The following is an 18217-nucleotide window of genomic DNA, read 5'->3' on the forward strand; positions in this document are numbered from 1 at the left end:
TACCACCTCTAGCAATACACTGAGTGTCTGATTCTGTTAATTGTAAGAGGAAAAAGCTGCAGAACAACGTTTCAAACTGTTGGCTGCTGTTTCGGAGGGGTAAATATGGAAGCGGTAACTATCGCCTTAACATTTGAAATTCCTGGTAAATTAGGTTCTCTGTGGTACAAAACGTGTAATATTAAACCAACAAGTAGTTTAATTGTTAAAATCAGTACTTGATTTCATCTATAAATGAGAGAAATTGTAAGTGGCGGCTCCATTTCGCGTAGCCTGTAATGACAGAAACTCGACTGTTTGAACTTATTCAGTGACATATCTGGTTTCAAACCTTAACATGGAAAAGATATGGGGCGCGCTGTCTTTATGTATCTATCGTCAAAGATTTCCTCAGACCACTAAAGAAAAGAACACGGCGAGTGTCATAACAAGATTTCCCAGAAACTTCTCAGCAGAGTCAAAGTAAACGAAAACGCTTCTCGGCTTATCTGTAGACATTCGACCATATTTGAGGAAACAACGGTCTCGTTTTTGACGTACTTTACACCCATTTCAAAGGACGACAAGCATAGCCGAAAGGGTGGCACAGCGGCTAACTTCGCTGGCTGTCACATTCTAGCTCCTTGTTCGAAAGTCGATGATAGTTTTTATTTTATTTCATGCATTTATCTACCCATGTCCGAAGAAGGTGCCACTTATTAAGTTACAGAATACAGGGGCGTTATGTTAGCTGTAAAATTACAAGTGAGTTTCACAATAAGTGTCACACATCTATTATACAATATATGTGTGTATGGTATTTTCATGAGTTACAATCTTTTCAAATCGTCATTTTCTTATATTTCATTCTTATACCGATTTTTCTATTTTTCTTACAATTAATTCGTATGTTTATTCTTCAGTTATATTTGGTACATTCTCTTGGACGATACCGCTCATAGAATCAATCGAAAGATAGAAATTACGAACACCACGAGAATTGCGTGATGGCAGGTTTACCACAGTGACATTTCTTCGTGCGAATATCACTCGGGTAAGAAATGTCGTTAACGTTGCTGAAGATTTCACGCATTAGCTATAATTTCGCGGCAAAATACGCATAACGGAATACCTTTCCGAAAACAGGCACTTTCAATTGATTATGAATCAGGAACGCCACAGGAATTTCACCGAAAATCATTTGAATGATTTTCTCATTCATTTATTGTTTATGTAATTCATTCATCAGGAATACGATTTGTAGACGATTAAGGACAACGTTATTTCAATATTCAACGGAAATCATTCGTGTAGTAATCTTCTACGGACGTGGGTGAATAAATGAAAAACAAAAATAAAAATAATAATCGGTTTTGAACACGGGGCGCAGGAGTGTGAAGTTGTGAAGGTAGCCACTGTACCAACTCTCGGGTTAAACTCGATGCATCCTAAAGGACACATGAGGTATCTCGAAAACTTTGACAGTCGTTTCCTCAGAAACAGTAGAGTATCTATGGGTAGGCACAGACACGTGTTCGCTTAATTTAATCCCTGTATCACTGAGCGAAGTTCCTGGGAAATCGGGTTCTGGCACTTACCGTGTTCTCCTCGTAAGCCTTAGAATCGTTAGCACCACCGAATGTGTGACTTCCATTGGGGAGCACCCTTGTCTGCGGCGGGTCATCAGGCTATCAAAGGTCGAGATGTGTAATACGGGCGATACCGTGGCCGGGCTCTATTAGGCTGGCCGGTGTCTGCTGAATGCCCGCCCACGGCTAATATCAGGGATGATAGGGCGGGGGAGAAGGGAGGGTGGCTGCTTTGGAGGTTGGAGGAGGGGGTCTATTCACCCGACACACCTCTCTCTGCTCTCCGATAAGCCCCACGGTACACTGTGGGGACCACGAGCACAATACAGTAATTGACACGGAGGGATACTAACCCTTTCCTCTCATACACGTATCTTTCACTCTTTAAAGATATTGGTAATCAGTCTTCATCTTGCTGAAGAATCTCAAGGGGCTTATAAAGTAACGATTAATGTGTTTTCTCCAATAAAGGACAAGAGTGCAGCAATAAAAAGCCATTTCAAAGATGGCATTGATTCTGTTGACAGAAAAACTATACAAAATAATCCGACAGTTTGGTGTAAAACTTAAATCAGCTAATAGAATTCGTGAAACACTTACAGGCTCGATTCGTGTCTCGTCATTGGAGAGTCGCTATTGGGTGCCGTGTTGCAGCTTGACTCTCCTTTTGCTGTTTTGGAGTATGTGTCGTGTTTATTGTTTGTTTTGCCTGCGCACTTCATAACTCACAGTTTTCGATTCTGTTTCTCAACTTGTGATTAACTGCTATTTTTCGTTCGTTCTCTGGTATACTGGTATCAAAAGTCGATGCTACGCAGTATATGTCCATTTTTTGAGTTGCGCAGAGTTTGGAAAGTGATTTGCATCTCAATTCAGTCTTCCAGAGACCATTCGGGTGCCTTCTGCACAGATACAGCGCTTATAAATCTGGATACTGTCAAGCTACTGATTTGTACACATATTGTTTTTTTATGATGGGAATTATTGTAAATCGATTAAAACTGAACTTGAAGAATATTGTTTGAGAGCAAATAAATTAGTCATCTTGATTAATCGGGTTTCTGCCGGCAGAAACACTATTAATCGTCATGGCAACGCCTCGCCGGGAAAGCCTGAAGAATTACAAATCAATTATTATTTTTGAGAACTTTTTTTCACTCCAACATTTCCTCCTACAACGTTCTGATGAGGCGACCCTCTCCATTAAAAGTAAATATTCTCAGAGGATACCAGGTCACTGAATTTCAGTCCCACGGTGGCGGTGTTTCCAATATAACAAAGATGTCGTTACAAGAAACATTCTTTTTTTTTTGTAAATCTGGAAAGTTTGCTGGTCCCTTTTTAATTACACGAATTGAATTAAATTTTATTTTGTGGATAATGAAACTTCAGCTGAATTAGCATTTAGCAGCGTGAATAATTATCAATTTAACAATTGTACGATTGTGTTGGATCCTATCTGAGCACGGAATCGTTTGTTGGCCATTTGTGAGTTGAGTTCGAGTGTGACAGGCAGCTTGCACCAACGACTGCTGAGCCCCGGTCGACTTGCACACAGGGCCACATGTGCGACAAAAGACGTAACCATTTCATGTCGACGCTGATCCAGGATACTTTCCTTTAGTTAAGCTTTTTGAGATACGGTCAGAACGGCACAGTGTGACGTAGTTTAGAATGCAGAACCAAATTTTAGGCGCTACAATGCCCCTTCCGCTATGCTTAATTATAATTTATTTTCAGCAGCGGCAGCTTTTTATTAATTGTAGACGTTTTGGTGTAGTTTTGGGGTATTTTTAAAATGAAATTTTCACGTAACATGTGATGAATAAATATTCAGCGAGTGAAAATCTTTTCAATTTTGAGTAGGACGTTTGTTTATGAATTAGTATTCGCTTGTTAATATTTGAAGAATGAGAGCTCAGTTTTTCTTTTTTTGTTTTATTTGTTCTATGAATCATGGATGGCGCCGCAGAGCTCGATAGCGCGAAGCGAAAAAAATCACTCGGAAGAAACTCCGATATAATCCAAAACTGAGTTTTTTTGGATCCCCAGTGGAGGAATACTTAAAACACGGGGAAATGCATGGGTACTGAAGACACTAGAGACCAGCAGTGAAAAGAAAGTGAAAATAGCGAGTTGTCCATTACGTTATGGTAGGAGATATATGAGGTAATGTTTGAAAAAGCAGACGCTGACAGGAAGATAATGTTTGAATAACGGAAGCTGAGGGGAAGCAGGCAGAGTTGGGAAGATTAGAAGTGAAGAAAGACTGGAAGAAATTTTTGGAGAAGCTGGCAGTGTTAGATCGCAGATGGCTTTGGATACACGCATAGATGTTGTTAGCAAAGCGTTCAGAACCGAGTGAATAGGCTTTTCCAGGACGAAAAGAAAGTAAAGAAAATTGAGAAAGTTCACATTTTGTCTCGCTGTTTGGCTCCACGTCAGAGGCGTTCACACGTAAGCTACACTTCGGGCACACAATCGTGACCTGCGATTTAGTCATATAGTAAGCATGGTGGCACAGTGTTCGTTTGAAGAACGACATATGGTTTTTGTTTATGGACTAGTCGACGGTACTGCGCATGAAGCTCGACATCTGCACGAGGAACGGTACCCAGCAAGACGCGACCCACACTTGCAACGTTTACAGCAATTCACTGGCGACTTGGCGAAACAGGCTCGTTAGCGGAATATCATAGTGATGCTGGAAGACCACGAACTTAACGGGATGTTGCATTTGAAGAGACTGTTCTCGAGCGCTTCGAGGAAGCACCTACAACAAGTCCTCGAGCGGTTGGACACCACATTGGGGTCACTCATCCGTTAGTCTGGGAGGTTTTGAGATTTGACGGCCAGCATCCATTTAGTTTCCACCCTGTCCAAGACCTAAATCCTGTGGTGTGGCAGACTATGAAAACAGACTTGGGTTTTGCCGATGGCTTTTGCGATGTGTTGCACGAGATCCAGATTTCCCCGCCATTGTGTTTTTTATCGACGAGTGCACCTTCCATCGGGCTGGCCTTTACAACACTCGGAACGTTCATTACTGGGCAAGGGGAAATCCTCACGTCCCGTACGTCCACGTACACCAGGAACGATTTTCGCTCAGCATTTGGGCAGGCATTGTGGGTGACCATCTGATTGGGCCCGTCCGTCTACCTCCTCGACTTACTGGGCAAATTACCTTCACTTTTTGCAAGAAACTCTACGCGGGATGCTGGAAGATGTTCCCCTGGCCATACGGCTACGTATGTGGTTGCAGCGTTATGGGGCGTCTGCATAAAACAGTCGTGCTGTGTGTGGATATTTAAATGAACTCTTTGACGGCCGGGTAACTGGCAGAGTTGCTCGTAGGACATGGCCCCCCGCGATCACCAGACCTCACGCCACTGGACTTCTTCCTGTGGGGAGTCTTCACCTAGACACGAAGAAGTATTAATGGATCGCATTCAACATGCCGCCAATCACATCATGGAAATGACAGGAATCTTTGAAAGAGTTCGGCAAAACACCGTTCGACGTTACCAAGCTTGTGTTACGTCACAGGGTCGTCAGTTCGAGCACCTACTTTAAGTAAACGATGTCGTAACTACAAAAAAAGCCCCTTTTCAGGGTCGACACAATTTGTAAAAGTCTTTCTTTACGCTAACTAACAGCTGTTGATGGGTTTGTCTGATCATGAAACTACAATGGATGTGTCAGGACCCAGGCAGATTCGCCCCTAGGCTCCCGGAGTGGAAGGCTAGTGCTCTACCACCGAGCATGCGGGCCGCCTTGGATACATCGCGATCTCCGGCAGGCAAAGCATTCGCTGTCATGCGTTGTCCAGAGCATCCGGCAACATGGCAATCCCGCGGCCAATCAGAGTGCGTGACGCCAAGTTTCCGTAGTTTAAAAATTGTGCGTTGTCGACCTATACAGCATTAGTAATTTTGGTTCGTACTGCCATCAGCTATCCAGGGTTAAAATTTCGTGACAATTTTTAGAGGGGTTCCCAGTTTCAGGGACGACTGAGCCAATTCCTTTCACAGAATCGGAAGATCTTGCTCACCCGGAGTCATTAAAGACAGAAGTGAGCCGACCGTAAGCGCCGGAAACGCTTTTACCGCTAGCAGAGCGTAGAAACAGCAATCATAACAAATCCAGCGCTGCGTGTGATAACCAAACTTCAATTGGATCACCTCCAACAAATATAATAAGAGAGGAACCTGTGATCTCTGTGCCAACATTCAGAGCAGTCCGAGCTTTCGACGAGAAGAATTTTTTTCATTAAGAAAATTGTTAATGCTCTATGTGAACGGAGAAGTCCATTTGAAACGTCCCCTTAGAACAATTATACACGACTGTGCTTAAACTGACACACAATATTTTTTTAGCGCAACGCAATCTGACTTTCAGAAATCCCTACTAAAGGAATGGCCCTAACTAACATTAACCTGTACCTTTCACAAATCACTTACCTCACCAAAAATCTTCGTTACTCGAACTACTGCAATACAGCGAGCGCCACTACTGCCAGCTAAATAAAAGATTCAAACTACGGAAGGCACTAACTACTGATAGGGATAGTTAGCAAATGAAAGATTTTAATCTAGAACAAATAATGTATTTACCTTAACAGTCATAACAGATATAGCATCCAGTCTTACAAATTTCAAATCTCCGCCATCTCTCTCCCCACATCCACCACTGCTGGCGGCTCACCTCCAACTGCGCAACGCTACGCGCTGTTCACATCCAGCTGCCGCTGCCCAACACTACAATGGCAGACAACAATGCAAACTAGCCACAGACTGCACACAGCACAGCCAGTGATTTTCGTACAGAGCGCTACGTAACGTTGCCAATAAGAAAACATAAACAGCCTACTTACACATTTAAAAACTTGGTTAGCCCAGTTTAAATCTAATCTACCGGACCACTGGCCATGCCACCGGCAAACTGAGTTTTTGAGCAGTCACTTGAGGAGTGAAGCGTTTGCCAAGGTTAGACCACCTGTACACAGGGGTAAGTCGGTGCAGCAGTTAGAATGCGAAGTGATGAAGTCATATTGGTCGATGCCTGCACAGAACAGGGCGCGCCTTACCATAAACAAAGCTCCACCCCTAGCGGTGACGCGTTTTACGCCTTAAGCAGTATATTTCTATAGAATTTTGAAGCGAATCCAGCATTTAGACAACCTCTACACCAGCGGGAAATTGATGCAATTGTTTATCAGCACGATGCCTGCAGATCAGAAGCTGTTAATAATCGGAGCTAAAAAGTCGGATACGCGGGACTTTATGTTGATGTTAATTATTGATCCTGATGAATACGAGAGACAAGAAAAATGTTATACAACATAATTTTTAAAAAAAAAGGATACTTCAACGGGGAAACTGCGAATGTGAAAACGGGAGTATGGCAACGGCAATAAGAACCACAACCAGAATCCCAACTGGCGCAGTAATAAGCTTCGTTCATGTGAAACGAAGCCGAGTGAACATGGTGCAATGTCAGCTCAGCTAACGGTGTGGGAAAGAGAATCCTGTGAAACAGCTGATTCACGGTACCTTGTTCCAGGCAGAGGTCATCAATCCTAAGTCGGAAAGAGGCAGAAAACAGGTGTAGATGAGGGCGAGGCATACTACATGCCTAAATATGAATAAGTCACGGACGACTTGTTGGCTGAAGTGTACAACTGGTGAGCAGAGCAGTGGGCCACTTTTCCTCTGCAAAGAACCCAGATGACGGGAGAGATACAAGGCAAAACTTCTGAAATAAAGAAGCAGGTGCCGTTAGTTTTCGATTTGGAGGGTATGCCGTTTGTCACGAACGCCTTAATTAACTCATTCTTGACTACCGGCGCCGTACTTACCATAGAGTTTATTCGTCAGTATACCTTGATACTAGATATCGACCGGAGCTCAACTGACGCTCGCTTCAGGAGACAGCAGAACCACATCCCATTTCAGTAGATGGGAGAGTAGCTGCAACATACGTCGCTGTCTAACAATTAGCGGCTGCCTCCAAACGTGAATCTCTAAACTGAGACATCTCCTTCCTACGGTCACGAAGGGCAGCGCCACATTAAACCTCTACAGCAGACGTCGGCAAGTAATTTCAAATGGGGCTCCAGATACTTTTGAAAATTTTTATCGTGGTCGAGAAGATAAACCTCATATTACCTACTGATTTATTTATTTTAATTTTCACTCACAAAATAATATGAAGTACTATAGATAGGTATCCAAGCGGTTCTAGACGCTTCAGTCTGGAACCGCGCGACCGCTACGGTCGCAGGTTCGAATCCTGCCTCGGGCATGGATGTGTGTCATGTCCTTAGGTTAGTTAGATTTAATTGGTTCTAAGTTCTAGGGGACTGATGACCTCAGATGTTAAGTCCCATAGTGCTCAGAGCCATATAGATAGGCATATTTGTATTCAAAAAGCTGGAAAAAGCTCATATTCCTTATAAATTTTTTATTTTAACTTTCATTCTCAAACTATTATCAAATACAGTAGACAGGTATATTTGTATTTAAAAAATCCAGGAAAAACCTTATATTCTTCACTATTTTTTAACTTTCACTCACAAAAAATATGAAATACAGTGATAGGTTTATTTGTATTGAAAAGCCCAGAAAAAACGTATATTTAGTATTACTTTAATTTTCACTCACAAAATATATATTATCACGGCGCAAAAGAAGAAATTAGTGTTTTTTAGCTGGTAATATTAAATCCGTTGTTACTGAAGTAGGGTGTGTACTGTCTCTGTTTGTATGTCTCTGAAGGACAATATCAATTTCCAGAGCGCTGTGGACTGCTCACACAGCATACGTAATTTCGTACACGCAGACAAGCCACTCTCGTGGTGTAGAAGCAGCTGCCGACTCCGACGGTCGCCTGTAAAATTCTTGAAATGTGAGAGAAAGAAAACTTCTCTAGGATCTTCTCGAATTGGGATTCTGCCATTCGCATTTGCTCATTCGATGATTGCGTGCGAGTGAAATGAGCAGAGAAAACGTTTTCTATGTTTTTGACCGTGTTATTGAAGTAGGTTATGCAGCAAACATCGACCACCAAATGTTCGAAGTCCTACCAAACTTGTACATTACAGTTCATCACAGAATCTTTTGATCAAAAATAAATACGTGAAATTACCTTTGAAATGCGCCAGACTGTATTATGGCTGTTACTAAACTCTACATTAACGTTACATATTGCATGGGAATCTCAAAAACACAAATTATACAGTATGGTGACTAACAATGACTGTTTCATTGCACATGTCCTCCCGTTATCCTGTCTCGCCACAAAGTATTGTGTCTCACTGTTTAGAGGCACAAAACGCGTGGGTGTTTTCAGCTCGTTACTAACTGCAAATAAGTAGGAGACCGAGTTGATAGGAGCTGAAGGAGTGCAGGTTGCAATAATAGGCGGTACAGCACACTGTTAGAGAGAAGGATTATTATTCAAGAAACATATAGTACAATGAAATTACTTATGTTCAGTAGTTTGTAGGGCTGCAGCTGCGGCTATGAACTGACAATCTCGTAGCATGGAATACCATGAACTAATACAACATATTCTCAGGGACTAAGCCTGATGGGCCCTCCTCAGGTAATAAATGCAAACATTACTGAACTGGCTGAGGGCCGATTATGAAAGTGCGTCTGCCTAGGCTGAAATCTAGCTAACAAGGGACCCTACCCATTGCACCCCCCTCAGATTTAGTTATAAGTTGGCACAGTGGATAGACCTTGAAAAACTGAACACAGATCAATCGAGAAAACAAGAAGAAGTTGTGTGGAACTATGAAAAAAATAAGCAAAATATACAAACTGAGTAGTCCATGCGCAAGATAGGCAACATCAAGGAGAATGTGAGCTCAAGTGCGCCGTGGTCCCGTGGTTACCGTGAGCAGCTGCGGAACGCGATTTCCTTGGTTCAAGTCTTCACTCGAGTGAAAAGTTTACTTTCTTTATTTTCGCAAAGTTATGATCTGTCCGTTCGTTCATTGACGTCTCTGTTCACTGTAATAAGTTTAGTGTCTGTGTTTTGCGACCGCACCGCAAAACTGTGCGATTAGTGGACGAAAGGACGTGCCTCTCCAATGGGAACCGAAAACATTTGATCGCAAGGTCATAGGTCAACCGATTCCTCCACAGGAAAACACGTTTGATATATTCCATGCGACACTGGTGACGGCATATGTTGTCGACCCACCTAACTTGTACACTTGGCGAATGGGTAAAAAGATTCTTCTACCTTGCCCGATTTATGTTTTCTTGTGGATGTGATAATCACTCCCAAAAAAGTGATGAAAACATAAGAGTTTGTCACATAAACTGCAACAAATGAATGCAACAGTTTCACAGTTTTCCTTGTGCTCTGTCAAAACATATGTTTTTAACGTTTTCAAATTTTTCCGTGTGTAGACTGTCAAGTCCTACATATGTTCAAGCAAATCTGAACATATCCTGGAATTTTGGAGAGCGAAGTTGATTATGTGTGAGTGCCTGAACTTTGATAATTGCCTGAAAATAAAAAATTAAAATTTTCAATCCAGGGAAGACTTGTACCAAGGACTTCTCGTTCCACAGCTGCTCACGCTAACCACAGGACCACGGTGCTTCTTAGCTCACACCATCCTTGTTGTTGTATATGTCGCGTATGGATTACTCAGTTTGTATATTTTGCTTATTTTTTTCATAGTTCCACACAATTTCTTCCTGTTTTCTCGATTGATCTGTGTACAGTTTTTTAAGACCTATCCACAGTGCCAATTTATAACTAAATCTGAGGAGGGTGCGATGGGGAGGTTCCCTTGTAAGAAGTGAACGAGGCACACTCCAGTTCCGTCGAGCTGCACAGCCTGCCAGAGTGCGCTGTGCTCTGCAGACGACGGGCTGCCAACCTTGTGTTGGCGCGGCGTTGTAGTAGTGCCTGTGGCAATGATACTACACCAAGTCCGAGACAGATATGTCCGATTAAAATATCAATTGCAGAAATTACATTTGCGGTCTTCAGCCAGTTTCTGAAAGTTAGTTTCACTTGGAGAGCAGCTTATGCGAATATTCTCTAGGATGAGCGGTCGTTTATCTTGATCGATACTTTTTCTTCAAATATTTCGTTGCTGATAAAGTTCACAGATATGTGCCGAGCCAAACATAACAGCCAGGTATATGGCTAATTTTTGCAATTTTCGTACATTTTTGGGATATGTTTACTTCAGAGTTCTTCAGCGGATGCAGTTTTGCACGTTTGCAAGGAAATGTCTTCCTGCAAGTCTCTTACCTCCACATGGAGTTAAGGCTTTGAAAGGTAGAAAAATTTCGCAGCCACATCCGTCCATTCTGCCGCTGGAGGAACTTCAGAAGAAGATTTTAAGAATCGCGACAACTTCTCTAGCTCTGGAAAGTCCTGGAATCATGCTGCAAATTCTTTCAAAAGAGCTGACATAAAATTTGAGAATACCAACAATGTCTTTTTCAAGGATACCCAGTTTTCGGAAGAAAGAAGAGTAGCTGCGCGGTTTCAGGCACCTTGTCACGGATTGCGCGGCCCCCCCCCCCCCCCCCCCGCCTATGTTCGCGTCCTCCCTCGGGCGTGGGTGTGTGTGTTGTTCTTAGCATAAGTTAGTTTAAGTAGTGTGTAAGCCTAGGGACCGATGACCTCAGCAGTCTGGTCCCTTCGGAAGTCACATTTGAACATTTTGAACACACTTTTTATCAGATCACATATTAATTTTCCGTTTCCTTGTAGCTCGGCACTGAACGTATTTAAATGTTTCAGAACGTCTTTGAAAAAAGCTGCAGCTAGCGTACTGAATTCGCTAACTAGGAGCTCCAAATGGTTTCTTGCTTCTTACGTATCCAAATTTTCTACGAAGGTAGCTACTTCTTCTTTAATTTGCCAAAAATGTTCAATCTCTTGAACTTTTCATAGCCAACGAACATGATTGTACTGTAGCAAGTCAGAATGCGCCGAATCACAGTCAGAAAGAAACTGTTTGAACCGTCTGTTCTGAAGAGCAGAACGAGACCGCATAAAATTAATCATCTTTATTAACCTGCTCATGATTTTTTCTGAATCACAGCAAGTTTACCACAAAGGCTGCTTGGTGAATTATGCACTGATAAGACAGTAGCTCAGCATTCTTATCTTTGATTCACTTTACTAGTCATTTTTCTCTGCCGATCATCGCTGGGCTGCAGTCAGTTGAAAGATACACCGTTATATCGTAACTAATGTTTGGTTTTGTCATGAAGTCATCAAAAGTCTTGAATAAATCTTCTCGTTGAGTCTTGCCTTTCAGCGGCAATATTGGTAGCAATTCTTTTTTCTAAATTCTTTATTTCAGTATCTAAAAATCGCATGAAAATGGACATTTGTTCTTTAATAACAATATCGCATGATTCATCTAGTGCTATGGCGTTCAAGACACCTTCCGCAGAAGTTCGAGCAAACTACTTTTATTGTCAGCAGCTAAAATTTCCATTTCTCTTGCATTACTTCCTGGTGACAATGGAATACCTTGAATTGCGTCAACAACATCCTTTTTGTCTTCAAAAAGTGCCACGGCCAATTCAAATACTTTTTTTTTTACTATCTCAGAATCTTTAAATGGCTTCTGGTGTTTATTGAGAGTCCAACACACTCGCATCACTGCTTCTACAGATTTTTCTTGCTCGCTCTTGAATCGGGAAATCCGTTTTTTTGTAAGCTAGATATGCCTGGAGTTTTTCTTGACAAGCTTCACTATCCAGAGAAATTTTTTTATGGAATTGCTGATGAGTTGTTTCGTAGTGTCGCTTTAAATTAGCACTTTTCACAGAAGCGACAGTTCTCTTGCATATGAAGCAGACTGGAACAGCTCCAAGCTTATCAGGCAATATTGTTCAGTCCACTCAGTCAAAAACTTCCGACTTTCACTACCAACTTTACGCTTTCTAGGATCCATATCGATACGAAAGAAACGTTATAAACCTCGATAATAAAGAAACGCTCCGTATGAGATCGCAACGACTACAAGTGGCAATAAAATTTATGTAATTTATTTAGATTCGTTCTTTATACAAATGCAGGCGCCCGGCACGGCAAAAGTGTCCGGACACCCCCAAAAACATACGTTTTTCATGTTAGGTGCATTGTGCTGCCGCCCACTGCCAGTTACTCCATATCAGCGACCTCATTAGTCAGTATACATTGTGAGAGTAAAATGGGGCGCTCTGCGGAACTCACGGACTTCGAAAATGGCCAGGTGACTGGGTGTCACTTGTGTCATATGTCTGTATGCGAAATTTCCACTCTCCTAAACATCCCTAAGGCCACTGTTTCCGATGTGATAGTGAAACGGAAACGTGAAGGGACACGTACAGCACAAAAGCGTACAGGCCGACCTCATCTGTTGACTGACAGAGACCGCCATCAGTTGAAGAGGGTCGTAATGTGTAATAGGCAGACATCTATCCAGACCATCATACAGGAATTTCAAACCAAATCAGGACCCACTGCAAGTACTATGACAGTTAGGCGGGTGGATTTCATGGTCGAGCGGCTGCTTATAAGCCACACATCTCGCCGATAATTGCTAAACGGCGCCTCATAGGTGTAAGGAGCTTAAACATTGGACGACTGAACAGTGGAAAAAAGTTGTGCGGAGTTACCGTGCGGTTTGAGGCGCCATGCACGGATTGCGCGGCCCCTCACGCCGGAGGTTCGAGTCCTCCCTCGGGCATGGGTGGGTGTGTTGTTCTTAACATTAAATTAGTTTAAGTAGTGTGTAAGTCTAGGGACCGATGACCTAAGCCGTTTGGTCCCATAGAACTTCACACACATTTGAACATTTGAGTGACGAATCACGGTACACAATGTGGCGATCCGATGGCAGGGTTTGCGTATGGGGAATGCCCGGTGAACGTCATCTGCCAGCGTGTGTAGTGCCAGCAGCAAAATTCGTAGGCAATGGTGTTATGGCGTGGTCGTGTTTTTCATGGAGGGGGCTTGCACCCTTTGTTGTTTTGCGTGGCACTATCTCAGCACAGGCCTACATTGATATTTTAAGCACCTTCTTGTTTCCCACTGTTGAAGAGCAATTCGGGGACAGCGACTGCATCTATCAACACGATCGAGCACCTGTTCATAATGCACGACCTGTGGCGGAGTGGTTACAAGACAATAACATTCCTGTAGTGGACTGGCCTGCACAGATTCCTGACCTGAATCCTACAAAACACCTTTGAGATGTTTTGGAACGCTGACTTCGTACCAGGCCTCACCGATCGACATAGATATCTCTCCGCAATGCAGCACTCCGTGAAGAATGAGCTGCCATTCCCAAAGAAACCTTCCGGAACCTGATCGAAAGTGTACCTGCGAGAGTGGAAGCTGTCATCAAGGCAAAGGTTAGGCCAACACCATACTGAATTCCAGCATTACCGATGGTGGGTGACACGAACTTGTAAGTCATTTTCAGCCAGGCGTCCGGATACTTCTGATCACATAGCATAGCAAAGGAGTACTTCCGCGCCTCATACCAAAGGAGCCGAATCGCAAACCAGCCGCAATGCAAAGGAGGCACTTCGTTGTCAAAGATCGCCGCCGCCGAGCGAACTCTTTTTTTTGTTTTTTTTTTCTTTATTGTGATTTCATTCCCCTGCCCCATATGGGCAGGGGAGGGCTGTCAGCAGCACAATCCGCTGCTCTTCAGCCGAGTGACACGACAACTAAAACAAGAATAAAATGATACATACATAAGGATATAAAAAAGGGGAACATAAAACAGAGTAAGGGGAGAAAATGGAGGTAAAAATACACTGACATGTAGACGTTCATGGGGGACAGTTAAAAAAGTCACCAGAAAGTTAAGAAACAAAGTTGGCGATTCTTAAAACACAGAGAAGACACTGAATGCGCATGCACAAGTTAAAAGCCGGCCACAGTATTAAAAACACTCCGAAACAACACACTTAAAACCCACTTGGAGCACACACGACGAAGAATAAAACTACCAGGTGGGACCTGCCGAGGGAAAGGTCAGAGAGGATGGAAAAGGAGGGGAGAGCATGGGGCAGCTAGGGAAGCGGCGGGATGAAGAGAGGAGGGGCAACTGTGGGTTCACAAAGAGGCAGGAGACACATGGGGTGGGAGAGGAAAAGGGAAGACAGGGCAGGAGGGAGTGCAGAGACACTGAAAGGAGGCACAAGAGATGGAGGGGGAGTAGGAGGCGGAAGCCGTTCAGGAGGAGGGAGGGGGAGGAGAGGGAGCCCTGAGTAGGAGGCAGGAAGATGGGGTTAGAGTTGGTAGGAAGGGTAGCTCATCATCTGGGACGGGTAGACGGTGGAAATTGTGTTGGGAAAGGAGATGGAGGGTGTGGAGGTGGAGAGAGGGAGGGACACAACGGTAAAGGCGCGGCAACTGGTTGGGGGTGGAGAGAAAGGGAGACACCAGGGGGTGAGGGGGATCAAGGCGGCGGACAATATATAGTGTGCGGATGTGTTCAAGGAAAAGGAGAAGATGGAGGAAGGGGATGAGGTCGTAGAGAATGCGAGTGGGGGACGGAAGGCAGATGCGGAAGGCGAGGCGGAGTGCATGGCGTTCGAGGATTTGGAGGGCTTTATAGAACCGGGGAGGGGCGGAAATCCAAGCGATGCTGGCATAACAAAGGATGGGGCGGATCAATGATTTGTAAGTTTGAAGGATGGTGGAAGGATGCAGACCCCACGTCCGGCCGGACAGGAGTTTCAGGAGGCGGAGGCGGTTGTGAGCTTTGTTTTGAATGGTAAGGCGATGGGGAGGCCAGGTGAGGTGGCGGTCGAGTGTGAGGCCAAGGTATTTGAGGGTAGGAGTGAGGTGGATAGGACGGCCATAAATGGTGAGGTAGAAATCATGGAGGCGGAAGGAGCGGTTGGTGCGACCTATGATGATCGCCTGGGTCTTGGAGGGATTAACATGGAGGAACCACTCCGAGCAAACTCGCTCGAAGTTTCACAATGTATCTTTCAGCTATCGTTCGAGTTACGAGCACAAAAATGGTGTTTAAATGAATATGCCTTCTTCAATTTAATAGAAGTTTCAGAGGTTGCCAGAGTCTGAATCGATTTATAAAATTTCCTTTTTCATAAAATAAAATTCTTGGGTTGAATTCATGTATACACCACTTTTTGCGTTTTGTTTTAGTCTTTGTACGGGGTTCTTGTGAGAACATGCGTATATTTTACTTATGTGGGAGTCTTACTATGTTTTATTTTTCTTTGGGATTGGCATATCCTTGTACACACACGAATTTTAGTCATCTCATTTCTTATGCTCAAGTTTTATAATTATCATTGTCTACTGAATATTAATTCTCATTTTCAACTATTATAGATATAAAGCTGGAGTGGCAAGCCAAAAGAATGGTTCAAATGGCTCTGAGCACTATGGGACTTAACTTCTCAGGTCATCTGTCCCCTAGAATTTAGAACTACTTAAACTAACTAACCTAAGGACACCACACACATCCATGTCCGAGGCAGGATTCGAACCTGCGACCGTAGCAGTCGCGCGGTTCCAAACTGAAGCGCCCAGAACCGCTCAGCCACCAGGTCGGCTGGCCAAAAGAATGACCAGCAAATTTTTTAAGGCAAAATGTAATAAAACATCAGGTACCGTTCCATTCCCATATTAAAATTGTGTTTACTTCTAATACAGTGCCAAATCTTTGTGTATATGTATGTCAGTTCCCAAAGTGTCTGGTTGTCATGATTTATTGTGAATATGTGGGAGTTTTCTGCTATGGTGGTCAAAGGGCCTATGCCACATTTTAATGAGAGTAAGAGGAGACAGTCAAATGCCGTTTTGTTGTGAGGAGAATGTTTTGGAGCCTATTAGTATTGTTCCTCGTGTAATTTCGGCCTTCTGGTAGTTGTCTTTTTAAAGTTCACAGGGAAGAGGCTGTTCTCTAATAAATTTTCTTACATAGCACCATTATACGCACAACATTCCCACCTGTCTTTTGTATGGTTTATTATACGAAGGCGAGGTTTCAGTTTGCTTCCTTCGCCAGGTCTTAATTATAAAATTACTACCTCACGTTATTTGCCAAGCACTTAGACTGACATAAAATGAGGACATCAAGTAAATCTGTTAAATATGTATGTTTTTGGGATAACCACAGCGTGTTTTAACAACAGTTCTAATTTTTTTTAAATTCATTAGTAGGAAGTGTATTGATTCAATTCCTTTTCTTTCCAAAGCTGTGCCTGGACTTTAAAAACATTACTTTGCGCTTTTTCCTGCACACCAAGTGCTTCTGGGTAACTGTAAACATAGTGGTGTTATAGAAATTTGAATGAAGTAGTGCTTTACTCATCCAAGTTCATTTTTACAGGATACAGAGACTGTGGTGAGATGTACGCTGAGCAGAGCCACCCCACAAATGGAGCGGAGGCTGACGGCCAGCGGCAGACTGCGAGTGGCCGTGTTCCCAAAGTTAATTCTTAGCTCGAACCAGCAGTGTGCAGGACTCCTGGTAGATAGTCATCTTCAAGCCAGTAAGTCTATCAGCCGTCACGACCAGAGTCTTAAGTCTGGCGGCATTCCCCTGCGCTCATCGGAGCGATGAATAAAGTCGCCTCATGGCACCGTCAGCGGAGCTGGGCCTGCTGAGACGGATATCTAATTACTCTGGTATTACGCGGATGTACATGCACACAATTTCATTATATATGCACTCTCATTTGTCTTTGACATCACTGAACGCTAGGACACACAGTTATTCACAGCTTTAATTTAGGATATTTGAGCCGTGGTCGGCTCGCGTTAATGCCGTTTTTCCTTTTGGGTATTTTGTCACCATTGAGTGGCGTCTTATTCCTCCCTCAGTTACTATCTGAACGAGATGCTCACTTGCCTCCATCAGTGGCAGCAGCAATGTTTATCGATACTAGTACTGCTGCAACTTCTTTGGTGTGGCAGTTATATTTCCTTGTCATGCTGTGTGTGTGGCAGTTGGTCGGTTGCGGCGGAGCAGCGAGGAAGTCTGCGGCGTGTGATGAGGCCAGAGCCGCTGGCGGAGTTGTGAGGCACTAGCTGCGAGAACTGCTAAGTTCGTCGCGCACCGCACCTGCATACTGGAGTTGAGTAGTCAGTGAACCTGTCATGAAAACTCAACCATTGTGACATCTCTTCGTTGATTGCTGGTTGTTGCATCCTGGGCTGTCCCCGCAAGCAGCAACGTAATGGTGTGCTGGAGTCGGCAAAATTTTGCAACCGTCTTCCTGTATGGTGTTTAACCTTTGAAATGATTATAATTTATTAGTGAAGTGATCCATAACACAGATTCCTACACCTTTTTCCCCTCCGCTGGTGTGCCCCAAGGCTCCGTCCTCTCCCCCCTTCTATACCTTTTGTACACGGCGGACATGCCGCCGCCGTCACCCCCTGTCCACCTTCTCCAGTTTGCCGATGACACCGCCTTCCTTGCCCTTGCCCCCACCCTGCAGCGCTCCCAACGCCTTCTCCAATCCCATCTTGACCGGTTCACCGCTTGGTGCAACCAGTGGTTGCTCAAGGTCAATCCCTCCAAAACCCAGGCGATCATTGTAGGCAAAACCACCCCCTCCTTCCACCTCCTTGATTTCTATCTCACCATCTATGGCCGTCGTATCGCCCTCACTCCT

Source organism: Schistocerca cancellata, chromosome 3 (assembly GCF_023864275.1).
Source record: "Schistocerca cancellata isolate TAMUIC-IGC-003103 chromosome 3, iqSchCanc2.1, whole genome shotgun sequence".
NCBI classification, from domain to species: domain Eukaryota; kingdom Metazoa; phylum Arthropoda; class Insecta; order Orthoptera; family Acrididae; genus Schistocerca; species Schistocerca cancellata.